General features: G+C 46.1%; 1 protein-coding gene across 4 annotated transcripts in view; it reads left to right on the top strand.

The window, feature by feature from the left end:
• Tanc1 (tetratricopeptide repeat, ankyrin repeat and coiled-coil containing 1) overlaps nt 1-12,630 on the top strand; it is a 223,110-nt gene that overhangs the window by 68,796 nt on the left and 141,684 nt on the right. The window contains exon 1 of one of the 4 annotated variants that reach the window (XM_038336345.2): nt 3,832-3,852. The exons of the other annotated variants lie outside the window; for them this stretch is intronic. The gene's annotated coding sequence lies outside the window, so the exon portion shown is untranslated. Of the gene's footprint in view, nt 1-3,831; nt 3,853-12,630 lie in introns of those variants that run through there. 4 annotated transcript variants of the gene reach the window in all.

The following is a 12,630-nucleotide window of genomic DNA, read 5'->3' as shown; positions in this document are numbered from 1 at the left end:
TTCAGCTTGTCCTTCTGTTGTCTCCCTGGGTGCTGCCCCACAATGGCGTCCTTCTGGCTTTCTGAACTCTGGACTCAACACACTTCTTTCCTTTAGAAATAAATATGTTACAGCAACTCGAACCAGATGGAGATGTGACTTTAGGAAACCTGTGGCCCCTGTTGTCTGTGCCTCTTCTGGAGTTCAGCCCTGGGCTTCTCATAGCTGTGTGGTAACCAGGTGGCCTGAGACAAGGATAGTGGGACCAGGCTTTCTTTCCTAACAGGGTATTCATGGGACCTGAATGTCTTGAGGAACAGTACCTTGAAGCCCTGGGGCAGTTCGTGGGAGTTGAGAGTTGGCCAACAAGCATGCTTTCTCCTTTATAATGGCTGTGTGAAGATAGGAACCCTCCCAGATTTCTGGTGTTGACGATGATGATTGGATTAGTCACGTGTAGGCGATAAAGGCAGGAAAGACTTACGTAAAGACCTTATTAATAAAGACAGTATACCTAGAGCTAGTTTCTGTTATTAGTACTTAGGAAAACTGTCCTTAGAGCAGAATAAGGTATGATCTACAAACCCCGGTTAGTCAAGTATAGGCAAGTGCGTTTGAGTAAAATGTTCTCATGTTTTCTGTTCTGTTGATCTTGGGACATGTTTTGCAATGTGCCAACGTGAACCCTACTTTGTGTACTGTTAGCTTCCACTCCCCCATTACCCTGAGGACATAATCTATCCCCCCCTCATGTTTTCCCATTACATTTTTGGTAAAAATGGTTGGCTTAGAAAAGGGCCCAGCTTGTTACTGTGGGATTTTGACATTAACTTTTAAAGTCTGTGCCTACAAAATTTGTCCTATAAATTTTGGCATGGGGCTACTTGGCCAGTAATTTTGCCAGAACATGCACCTGGTGTTCTCGGTAGACCTGGTAAGAGACAACTTAGTTATTAGAAAGTTAAAATTTCAGATTTAATAAGGGCCACCCTGCCCTATGATGAAGGGATTGGGGAAGGGAGAGAGGGAGTGTCTGTGGTAGTGGTTCTCAGAGAACCTGGAAAATCTCAGCATCCTTTTCAGCTTGGGATCATTAGAATCAGAAACTCAGCTGCTCCCCAAACACAGGAAGCAGACGCTGCCCAGCAGTCTGCCTCAGTAACACCTCCAGGTGATTCTGATGCACTCTGGAGCTTAAAGCTAGCAGAATCAGCCTGGGGGCTTTGGGGGGAAGGGAGGACCTCTAGAGAGAAGTGGGATGAGTGAGGAGAAACTAGAAGCTGTGGTCCTGATTGCTTAGCAGACACTCGAGGCCATAAAGACATGGAGGATTTGAGTCTGGGGCACAAAATAGTGTGGAACTCAGAGTGGGAACCTGGGTCTCAGGCAGGCTTCTGGAGGTCCAGGAGAGGAAGGGGAAGGGCCTAGTGTGAGATGCGCAGTGTTGGCATCGTCATGGACTGGGGTCGTAGGGTCGTAGTGTTGGTGGAACAATGGAGTAATAGGTCTGTGAGCTGTCTACAGAAGTAGCAGTCAGAGTGACTATAGTAAAGATACACATGGTGAGCATCCAGGGCTGGATGGCCAGAGGCTATTTGTGGGGTATGGTGTTCACGTATACAGGTAAACATGTTTCCGAGCACGTGGGATGTAGGTTTGCACTGACGGGGTATAGGAACAGCACCAGGGTTTCGCAAGGATGCTGTCTTTAGCCTCCTTTTGCATGGTAATGCCAGCTATCTTTTGATCTAAGGCCTAGTGGTGGTGGTGGTGGGGGGGGTAGTGTTCTAGGAGGTGACTGATCCCCAGGGGAGAGGAGGGAGGGGGAAGAGCAAAGGTGTGACCTGGAGCAGGCTGCTGAGCTTGTCTCCATTTCCCTGCTGGTCTCTGGTGAGAACTGAAGCTCTGGCTGCACATGTCTCCACAGCTGCTGTTTCCAAGCCCATTGCTGGGCCGACGGAATCAAGTGTCTAACAGCTTTACAGTCCAGTGGGGAGATGGCTACAGGAAGGTCCGTTAGGGTCTAAATGTGAGATGAGTGTGATTTTACACTTTCCAGAGAGCTATCAAAACCTCAAAGTGGGAGCTTCCTGATGTGTGTGAGCAGGCAGAAAGGATTTGGTTTGGAAAGTTTTAGTGCACCAAGGGTGGGCTGTTTATCCCAGCTTTGTTGCAGACATATTTTGCTGTACCAGCGAGATGTTTCATTGAGACTGAAAACCAAGTACATCTGTGCAGCGTCTTCCTTATACTTAGAACCACCTCAGATTGGATGTCCCTCATTCAGAGTCATTCAGGAAGCATATGTCCTGCTTTCCACTGGGCTCTAGTTGGGTTTCCTTAAAGGAAGGCATGTGGACCACACACTGGTATTTAGGAAGTCACTTGCCCTGTGTGTATGGGAAATGTGTATGGAATGTTTTAATTTTGGAAATTGGCGTCTGAATATCAGGACCTCCACACCCAAAGTGATCGTGTGTGTGTGTGTGTGTGTGTGTGTGCGTGCGTGCGCGCGCGCTCACTCACAATGCCCATCTTGTTCCTGAGGGATGGGATATGTCTCATAATGTTCAAAGAGGTGATGACGGATTCAGTGACCAAAAGTTTTAGTGCAGACTTACTTACTAATGGCTTGTTGAACCTTGCACTGAGTTTCAAGAAAAGAAAAACAAAACGAAGAAACAAAATCCCAAAACATATGTATGTGGACTGGGACATACCTTTAGATTTAAAGCATGAACTGCACAGATTTATTTTTCTTTTTTATTTTGAGATAGAGTCTCATGTAGACCAGGCAGGTCTCAAACTCCCTAGATAGCCAACGATAACCTCCAACTTCTGATTCACCCTCGTGTCCCTAGTGCTGGGGTCAGGCTCGGGCCACTCCACACTGTTTGCCCAGCACAGGGGATTGAACCCGGGGCTTTGTGCATGCTTGGCAAGCACCGTACCAGCTCAGCTACAGCCCTAGCCTCTGCCCCCAAGTTCATAGGCTTGACTCAGATTTTACAGAACTCCTAAAAATAACGTCTGCTATCTCTGCACGCATAGAAATGATTCTGTGATGGAGATTTAGTTGGGGTGGTTTTTACTCTTGGCTCGAATTTACTGCCTAGTTCATTCAGCGTCACCACCCAGCATTTTTTGCATAGCTCAAGGCTTGTATCTTTTCTGGAGAGTTTGGCCGCTGCCACAGTAGACATTGGGACTTAGGTAATTTTATCAATCTAGGAGAAGCGTGGTGCTCCCACAGCTGCTGCTGTAGTTCAAGTCGCGCAAACAAAAGCCTTCTCGGTTACTGGAGCGCATGAGAAATTGGTGCTGCCCAGTGTGAGTCCATGAATTTTAGACTCTGAGTCATAGTTATCTTTCTCCGGGGATCTCCTGATTTAGGGTGTGCAGCTGGGGAACGGCCTGACTGTAGACAAGGCAATAGTGGGCATGAGAGGCAAGCCTTGGGATCATACCCTTCCTCCTCAGTGTAGTTGGCTGAAAGACTGGTTGCCAGGCCATAAAGGCTGTGTAGAATCAATGAGACAAAGCCCAGGGCAATGTGCACTCCAGTAATCTCTGGGCACAGGAGGCTGAGGCAGGCAAATTGCTGCAAAGTCAAGGCCAGTCTGGTCTAGGGAGTTCAGACCAGCCACAGTTCTGGCACGATAGCCTTGTCCCCCCAAACAGTAAACACAGAAAACAGAAAAGCCTACAGTGCATATAAAATAACACCCGAGGGAGTGCTTTTGACCCACATATGAACTATGGTTCTCGGTTTTGTATGTTGTCTTGCTCTGTGAAGGATGGGTGGTCTTCCTCCCGCATTCCATGCTGGACGAATGCAGATGAGTTGATGATTTACTAGCGATGGGCATTTTGGTAAGTAGATGTTTTATAGACAACCGGAAAACTAGCCGTGGGATGTGGCATTTGATTGCTAGCTCTGGTGCAGATGAGCAACGTCCAACCATTGTGTCTGCCCATGGAAGAGTACTGTTCTATTTTCTGGATTTCACTGGTTCTGTTACTGTTTGTTTGTTTTTAAGTACCTGAGCCATTTGGGTCTGTAAACTTTGGAGTCATTATATAATGGGGAGAAATTGGTTTGAGTGGATGGATCGATGGACATTATTTCACTAATCTTTTGTCATGGCTTCAGTCATGAAAGCCAGCAACACAAGTCTTAGGATTTGATCACGTAGAAGTCACAGATTCTTGTACTAGATCTGCCAGATGAGTATTGTTTTAAATCATCATTGCCTTAAAAGCTGCCACATCAGATTTTCTGCTTTTATCTCAGTATTAAGGGATACATCATTGGTTCTATTGCTTTTTAAATATTTTTGGCAATTGTGTTTCAGTATGATTAGTGTTCTTTGTAATTGTATTTTCCACTTAAACATTCAAAACCATTATTCTAGTAGAAGGTCCAGATTGCTGGAATTGAGCCCATGATCTCCAAAGTCGAAATCCCCATCGTGGATGACAACTTTGAGCCTTTCTCATCTGACTTTGAGACTGGATTTGCTAAGTTATTTAATAACTAGATTTCTTGGCATTAAAAAAATAAGTCAACTGGGTGGTGGCAGTTCATGACTTTAATCCCAGCCCTCGGGAGTTCAAGCCCAGCCTAGTGTACAGAGTGAGTTCCAGGACAGCCAGGGCTACACAGAAGAACCCTGTCTTTAAAAAAAAAAAAAAAAAGTCAAAAAAACCCAAAATCAACAAACCAAAAAAACAAAACAAAATAAAATAAAAAAACCCAAAACAACAACAAAAAACCCCCAAAACCTAAATCAAACAAAAAAACAAGAGACCTTTAGTATGTCTGACACCCCCCCCCCCACCCCCGCCACTCTCCCAGAGACAGGGTTACTCTGTGCAGCCCTGGCTGTCCTGGAACTCACTCTGTAGACCAGGCTGACTTTGAACTCACAGAGATCCTTCTACCTTTACCTCCCAGGTAGAATTAAAGGTGTGCACCATTACACCCAGTCCTTGACCTTGTTTCATGGCATGACTTGGCTTTGACTTTTAATTTTCTGGAGCTCTGGTGTTCCCCATTTGGGGATTATTGGGGTCACTTCGGAAATGCAGTCATCTTGCATGTCTGTGCGATCTCTGTGTGACTCTAGTGCTGGTGGTCCCCCTTAAAACAGATTTTTTTTTTTGCCTGCATATATGTCTATGCCCCACAAGCATGCCAGGGTCCTTGGAGGCCAGAAGAGAGGTTGAATTCTTTGGGACTGGAGTTAGAGATAGTGGTGGTGTTGGGAATTGAACCTGGATCTTCTGGAAGAGCAACCATGCTCTTAACCATTAAGTCGTCTGTCCAGCACAGGACTACTTTCTATAACCAGATGTTTATGGACATTCTAAGAGACCGCCTTGTCCTCAAGCCAAACTGCCATCACCCTCCTGAAAGAGAGCAGCTGTACCCACTTAAAGAAGTCTGTCACAATCCAGCTGAGGGCTGTTGACTTCCCTCCTAAGAGGCCTGGGAGAGGAGGGTCTCTGGGAAGTCTCTGGGTCACCTAGTATTCAGCTACTCCTCCCAGCCGTTTGTGTGCAGTTCTGCCCCCATTGCTCCTGGTCTCTTCTAGTGGACTAGAGGAGGGATAGGAGTATATGGGTTGGGGAAGACTGGGAAGGGGGTTCCATCTCTTTGGCTCGGAGGAAGCCAGATCCATGTAGAGTGGAGATTTTCTAGTCTGCTTTCAGGTCAGCCATACTCTGTAAGTCCAGGACACTCCTTGGTTGGGTCCCCAGGGTGAAGTTGGGTTGGAATTGTACTTTGGTTTGTGGTTGGAACCTTAGAGGAAGCGGGAGCATCAGGAGATGTGAACAACACTCAGAGATGGACTTTTAGCAACAGTGGCCAAGAATAACTCCCCCTATAAATGTGATAAGAGGGGGCAATGCAGTATTTTCATTTTATGTGCCTTGGTGTTTTGCCTGCTTGTGTGTTCGTGTGAGGGTGTATGATTCCCCTGGAACTGGATTTACAGAGACTTGTGAGCTGCTTTGTGGTGCTGGGAATTCAGCTTCCGGAAGACCAGCCAGTGCTCTTAACTGCTGAGCCTCTCTACAGCTCCTGGTACTTGCTCAAATGTGCCCTGGGGCAGAATTTGATTCAGCTCCACTGTACTTTTTCTCCCTCCCTCCCCTCCCTCCCTCCCTCCCTCCCTCCCTCCCTCCCTCCCTCCCTCCCTCCCTCCCTCCGTCCGTCCTTCCCCATCTCTTTCTTTTCCCTCCCTCCCCTCTTTGGTATCTCAAGACAGGGCTTTTCTGTGTAAGAGCCCCAATGTCCTGGAACTCGATTTGTAGACCAGGTTGACCGGGAACTCAGAGATCTGCCTCTACCTCCCAAGTGCTGGGATTGAAGTTGTGCGTCACTACTGCCCGGCTTCCCCACTGCGTTTTCAATGCAGACACACCCAGACATTAGCGCGGATGTCCAGTGGTGACACCCTGCAATATTATTAGATTGTGTAAACTGCCTAGAGAACGTAAGACAGAATCAGGCCATCCCTTGCCACAGGGCCTATGTTTTAACACGTGCTAAATGATGAAATTGGAATTCCTCTTTAACATGAGAGATAAGAATCGCTGCCCATGTGACACAGGTGTCTCTGTCCCCATGTTCTTCTCCACTGGCTATCTGGCCTGCCTCTCAGTGTTTTCCCTGTGTGTGCAGTGACCTCTTGGGATTCTCACCTTTAGTGCGCCTTCTGTTGCACAGTGCCTGTAGCCACAACACTAGTCAGAAGTAACTGGGGGCTGTTGGATGTCAAGAGAATATGGGGGAGGGGACAGCTTCTTTTTCAGGATAGATTTGAGGCATAGAATGCTGCTTCCTCTTCCTCATAACCTCCTTGAAAAATAAAAGTCTTCTTTTATTTTGGCCAACTTCGCCTGTGTTTGACTTGTTCATCAAGGCCTGGAAGAAAGGCATAGAAACTGCATGGCCAAGGCCTGGAGCTGTGTGGGACAGTCTGGTGCCTGGATGGGCAACAAACAAGACTGTCAAGTGTCTGCTCTGTGACAGGCCTGTTTTCCCAAAGGAGAGTTTGAAGGTGAAATGACTCCATACATGCGAAGTGCCCAGAGTGGAGCCCAGCATGTGTGGTAAGTGTTGCTGTCTGCATGTTAGGATCACCTCGGGAGAGACTGAGGAAAAGAAAATTGGTGTGGGTGTGGTGGCGCACACCTCTACTAAGCTGGCATTCATCTTGGTCTACGTGGCGAGCTCCAGGATGGCCAGGACTGTGGTAGAGTAGAGAGACCCTGACTCAGAACACTGAACAGCCAAAAAGGAAAGGAACAAACAGAAACTCAAACACTAAGTGGGCATTAAGAATTGCAGTCCCCAGGATGGGAGAGATGGTTCGCTGGTGAAGAGGACTGACCGCTCTTTGAGAGGGCCATGTTCTGTTTCTAGCCCAGGCATGGCAGCTCACAGCCAACTAGACCTTTCTCTGGTCTCCATGGGTGCTAGACACACACATGCAGGGAAAGCATCCACAGTCATAAACATAAAATAAAATTAAATGAAGACAACAAAACCCCCAGATCTCTCATCCTAATGAAAATTAGGGCATGTGGAGGTTATAACCTCGTTAGTAGTCGTTGCCAGTTTCTAACGAAGGGAAAAGGGGATTTTTGAGGTCTTTTATTCTGGGGCATTAAGTGAAAGACTCATCTGTCAGCTCCATAAGCAGGAGATGTTTCTGTAATGAATAGCTGCCTTTCATGGGCATCTTTGAAGTTGTCTGACCCTTTTCACTTTGAGGCCAGATGCAGTGCAATTTATAAAATTTAATTTCTTTAGATTTCTAATACCAGACTTCATCCAGCTGGCGTTGATTGACTGAGTGCCTTTTAACACTTTTTGAAGAATGTCTTTAAGGTCTCTTTCCTTTTCATACTGAAAGCTTATCACCTGCACCTCAGCCTCCCTCTGAGGCCTTCCTTTTGTGTGGTGAGCGTTTGTCAACCACTGTGATTTACGGTGCGAAAGTGAACAAGAAATAATTTCTTCTTAAAGATTGCAGCATCCACTGGTGGAAGGGACCAGAACTTAACCAGTCCGGGGGCAGGGGCAGGCGGGATCAGGAACCAGTGTTCCCTTTGGCTGAGTGAGAGGGGGAATGGCTTTCTCTCACATTGCATATGGGACCTCTTCTTTATTTAGGGAGTTGATGGCCACATGTCAACGAGGCAGCTGAGGTTAGTTGGAGATTGTAGCCCCTTTGAATCAAAACCTAAGGGGAGGCTTTCAGAGATGGTTTCTATGGAGCTAACCTGAGGCGAGTTGGATCTCCAGGAAAGACTCCTGGCCTGGGTGCCATCCTCCACAAAGCTCTGGGAGAGGTGCTGAGACCTCTTCAAGGCTGTGGTTCCTAGCCAAGCCCCAGGAGTCTCTTCCCCTCCTCCACAGGGCTAATCCGAGCCTTGAAGTGCCTTTCTCACTTTCTTTCCTTATGGAGAAAGTAGAGTCGACTTTGTTAAGCTCCAGACATGGCTGTCAACATTGCTGCCTTTCTTTCATTGTGGTTAGTATGCTTGACTTTGTCCCTTATGGTTGGCACGGAAAAGATACTTAGGGATATGTGTAGAGTGGAAACATCACAATTGCTCATACAAGAGAAAAAGAGAAAGTTCTGTGTCGTAAGGTTCGTCAGATTTACAAGCCCCCAAGCCCAGTGAGAACTGTCCATTGTATGCTAAATGTGAAGATGCTCTGCAGAGCTGTGATTGGACAACAGGGTCTGATCTACTGGAAACAGACTTAGGGTCCCCAAGGAGGCCTTTATGTTCGCATCCTTCTTGGGTTCTGTGTGTAGAACTCTTCCTTCCCAGCTTCAGACAGGTGGGACTCTGGGAGCATGTGTTTTACAGACTTTGAGACTAAGCAGGTTGTAGACTTTGTCTATGGCTAGCTCCTTCATAGGAAGGTAGGGAGTGTTAGGGGACTATGCCAGACTTATGGCTCACTTTAAAGAGGAGGGTTTCTAGTTTCTGTGACCCACCTTGGGAAGTTCTGATATCAAGACTGACTATGAGGAAGAATGAAAGCGGGGGAAAGAAGGAAGGAAGGAGGTCAGAGCTTTGCCATTAGGCCTTTCATTTGCCTTTACTTAAGAGTAAAATCAAGAGTAAAGATCATGCCAAATCTAGGCTATCTGAGCCCCAACACTAACTCATGTTCCTTCTAATGTTGGAAAAATCTGGTTGTATCCCCATTTCTGCAACTTGCTTGATGGAGGACTTTCATTGGTTAATTAATAAAGAAATTACTTGGTCCGATAGGTCAGAACATAGGTGGATGGAGTAGACAGAACAGGATGCTGGGATAGAGAAGGCAGATGCTCGAGGCAGTAGCCATATGCAGTCGCCATGCCTCTCTCCGAGATGGACGCAAGTTAAGATCTCTCCTGGTAAGCGACCACCTCGTGGTGCTACACAAATTACTAAATATGGGTTAAAGGAAGATGTGAGAATTAATCAATAAGAGGCTGAAACTAATGGACTAGGCAGTGTTTAAAAGAATACAGTTTCCGTGTAATTATTTTGGGTAAAGCTAGCCGAGTGGCGGGACGCAGCCCCGCTGCTCCATCTACACTTGCTGACCCCAGAGACCCAGGGCCAGCAACCCCATTTGTATCTGCGTGTGTATGTGCATGTGGCTACCTACTAAGACCAAAAGAGGATGCTGTGTCCCCAGGAACTGAAGTAGAGACAGTTGTGAGATGCCTGATGTATGTGCTAGGTACCAAACCCAGGTCCTCTGCAAGAGCACCAAGTGCTCTTAACAAATGTACTCTCTCTCTAGCCCCTCAGAATGAGTCTTTTGTTTGTTTGTTTGTTTGAGGTATAAAAATTACAGATGATAGTGTCATGCTCTTTCAGAATTGTCTGTTGATGTGGAAATGAGAAAGCATGCTTGGTTGGGGGAAGGGTCTGATAATGCAGGCTATCCCAGGCTGCTGGGCAAAGCAGGAGTGTCAATCACATAAGGTTAAGGAAAGCGTCTAAGAGAGGGAGATCCTGGGATGGAGTTCGCATTGGCTCACTTTCTCTAATCATCCTCACTGCGTAGTAGAAAGAGTGGTAATACCGCTGTTCTAGTCAGGAGTGCCCTGCTGCCTGGGTGAAGGTGACCTTTGCTTAGAGAGGACCCCTTGGGAGCGAGCAGGATTTTCTGCAGGACAGGGGTTCTGCCTTTGCGCTGGCCTTGCAGGAATGCAGCTCTTGGTTATTTCTGGAGCTGAACTTGTCCCGGTTTGAGGAAGAATGCATTGATTTCAGACTTGGGCTTTTCTGTCATTGCCCTGATCTGTTTTGTGTGCATATTTGAAATACCAAAACAAAGTCTTCTTGTAGCCAGTGCTTTGAAGGCCCAGTGGAGAACAAATCTGTTTTTCATGTATGAACCAGAGCGCTCTGACCATAAATTTGGGAATTAGTAGCTGTTACCAGAGGAATTTTAAAACAGCTAATCAGAACTTTGGGGAAAGACCATTCACTGTGTTTCCCTTCCCCTGATAACCCTCTTAATTATTTGCATGAAAACATTTGCTTTGTGTAAAGAATGTTGAGGTGCTGTGGGGAATTAGTAGAATTGAGTATTTTTCACCTACAAATATATAGTGGTAGACATGGAATGTGCAAACCATTGCTGCCTGCAGACCCTGAGGAGAAGGCATTGTTAAAAGTTAGAACTCAGTTCATAGGAAAAGGCTGTTGTACACAGAAGGAAGTAGAAAAGTCACTTTTCCCCACAAAAAGTGAAGTTTCCTTTTGGCCAACTGATATCAAGATGAGAGCTCCTCTTTATAAACCGAACAGTCATGTTTAGCAGCCTGAGATATACTTAATATTTAGGCTGAAAGTGACGTCATAATAGGGAGTTTCTACTCAATTTGTTAAACATTGGATGCGTGTGAATGCACGTGTGTGCAGGTGTGCATGCTAGAGGAAAACGTTGGGTGTCCTGTGCTGTCACTTTCTGTCCTGTTCCTTTGACGGCAGTATCTCTCATCGAACCCAGAGGTGGGCTGGCAGCTGGCAAGTGCCACTGATCATCATCCGTCTCTGAGTACTAGCATTAAAGAAGTGTAGGACCACACTGGTTTTTAAATGTAGGTGCAGAGGATTTGAACTCAGCTCCTCAAGTGCTCTTGGCCATTGAACCTTCTCTCCATCCCTCATTTGTTAAACATTTGAGTTGAAATTCATGCCCTGAAACTTTAAGAAACATTTATTGCCTTACATTTATTTTTACCTGTTATGTGAATGAATGCTTGGTCTCTGTGTATTCCTGTGTACCGCGTGCATACACCTGCTGTTCAGAGTCCAGAAGAGGTGTTGGATCTTCCTAAACTGGACTTGCAGCCAGCTATATGACCTGCTGCATAGGTGCTCATAGCCAAGCCCAGCTGCTCTGCAGGAGCAGGGAGTGCTCTCAACTACTGAGCCATTTCTCCAGCTCTACTTTATTTGGACCAGAGAGACGAAGCATCTTCAGAGAGTTTTGCTTTGAGCAGATGTGGGTGGAGAGGAGATGCTCCTTGAGTTGAAATGTGTAGAGCATGGGCTGGAGAGATGGCTCAGAAGTTAAGAGCATTGCCTGCTCTTCCAAAGGTCCTGAGTTCAATTCCCAGCAACCACACGGTGACTCACAACCATCTGTAATGAGGTCTGGTGCCCTCTTCTGGCCCGACACATGCAGGCTAATTCAGGTGTGGACATGAGGGGGTCCTAAGAAATGCAGCCTATTCTTAGCAGGCATCTCACCCCCTGATGTCCTATGAATTTGACTGAGTTTTGATGTATTCCTTGCAAGTGAGACTATATAGGAATGTTCTCTTTCCATTTTAAACTGCTATAAATGTTGGTTAATTGCTTTATCTGGGGGAAACTGCTCATCTATGTTCATCTGAGCCTGGTTAAATCTGTCAACAAATACTGAGAACAGAGTGGGTGCGGAGCCTGTGTTCTGGCTTCTGTTTGTGTCTGTTAGAGAATAAACATAGATCCTACCCTCTGCTAGGAAATTGTCTCAGCCCTGCATAGACAGGCAGCATTCATGCTGCTGAAGCAAGCTCATTATAGCTAGTATGGCTCCAAGACTTGAAGTGATTGACAACTGTGATGGATTTTTATCTTCTTTTGAATTTTTCTTGTTGATTTCCTACGGTGTTCTGTTCTATGTCAGACAGAGCACACCATGCAGTGCAGAATTTCTGCTGTCTGACGCACGGGTGTTGTGTCTTTCCCCAAAGACTTGATGAACTAAAGGAGAAATACCGAAAGTGAAACTTTTGATGATTAGTTTAACTTCTGAGAATTTTGGTGCATTTTTGTTTTTGTTTGAGCGTATATGTGTATGCATATATGATGTGCATGCGTGTGTGTATGCATATATGATGTGCATGCGTGTGTGTATGCATATAATGTACATGCATGTGTGTATGCATATATGATGTGCATGTGTGTGTATATGCATATATGGTGTGCATGCGTGTGTGTGTATGTGTGGTGTCGATTGTCATCCGCCTTGTTTGAGATAGGTCTCCTATTTATTACTACAGACAACAGACTAGCTGGCTGTGACCTTCCAGAGATTCTCCTCTGTCTCTGTTCTAGTATAGG

Source organism: Arvicola amphibius, chromosome 7, assembly GCF_903992535.2.
Source record: "Arvicola amphibius chromosome 7, mArvAmp1.2, whole genome shotgun sequence".
Classification (NCBI taxonomy): Eukaryota; Metazoa; Chordata; class Mammalia; order Rodentia; family Cricetidae; genus Arvicola; species Arvicola amphibius.
This window is presented reverse-complemented; position numbering and strand designations above follow the sequence as displayed.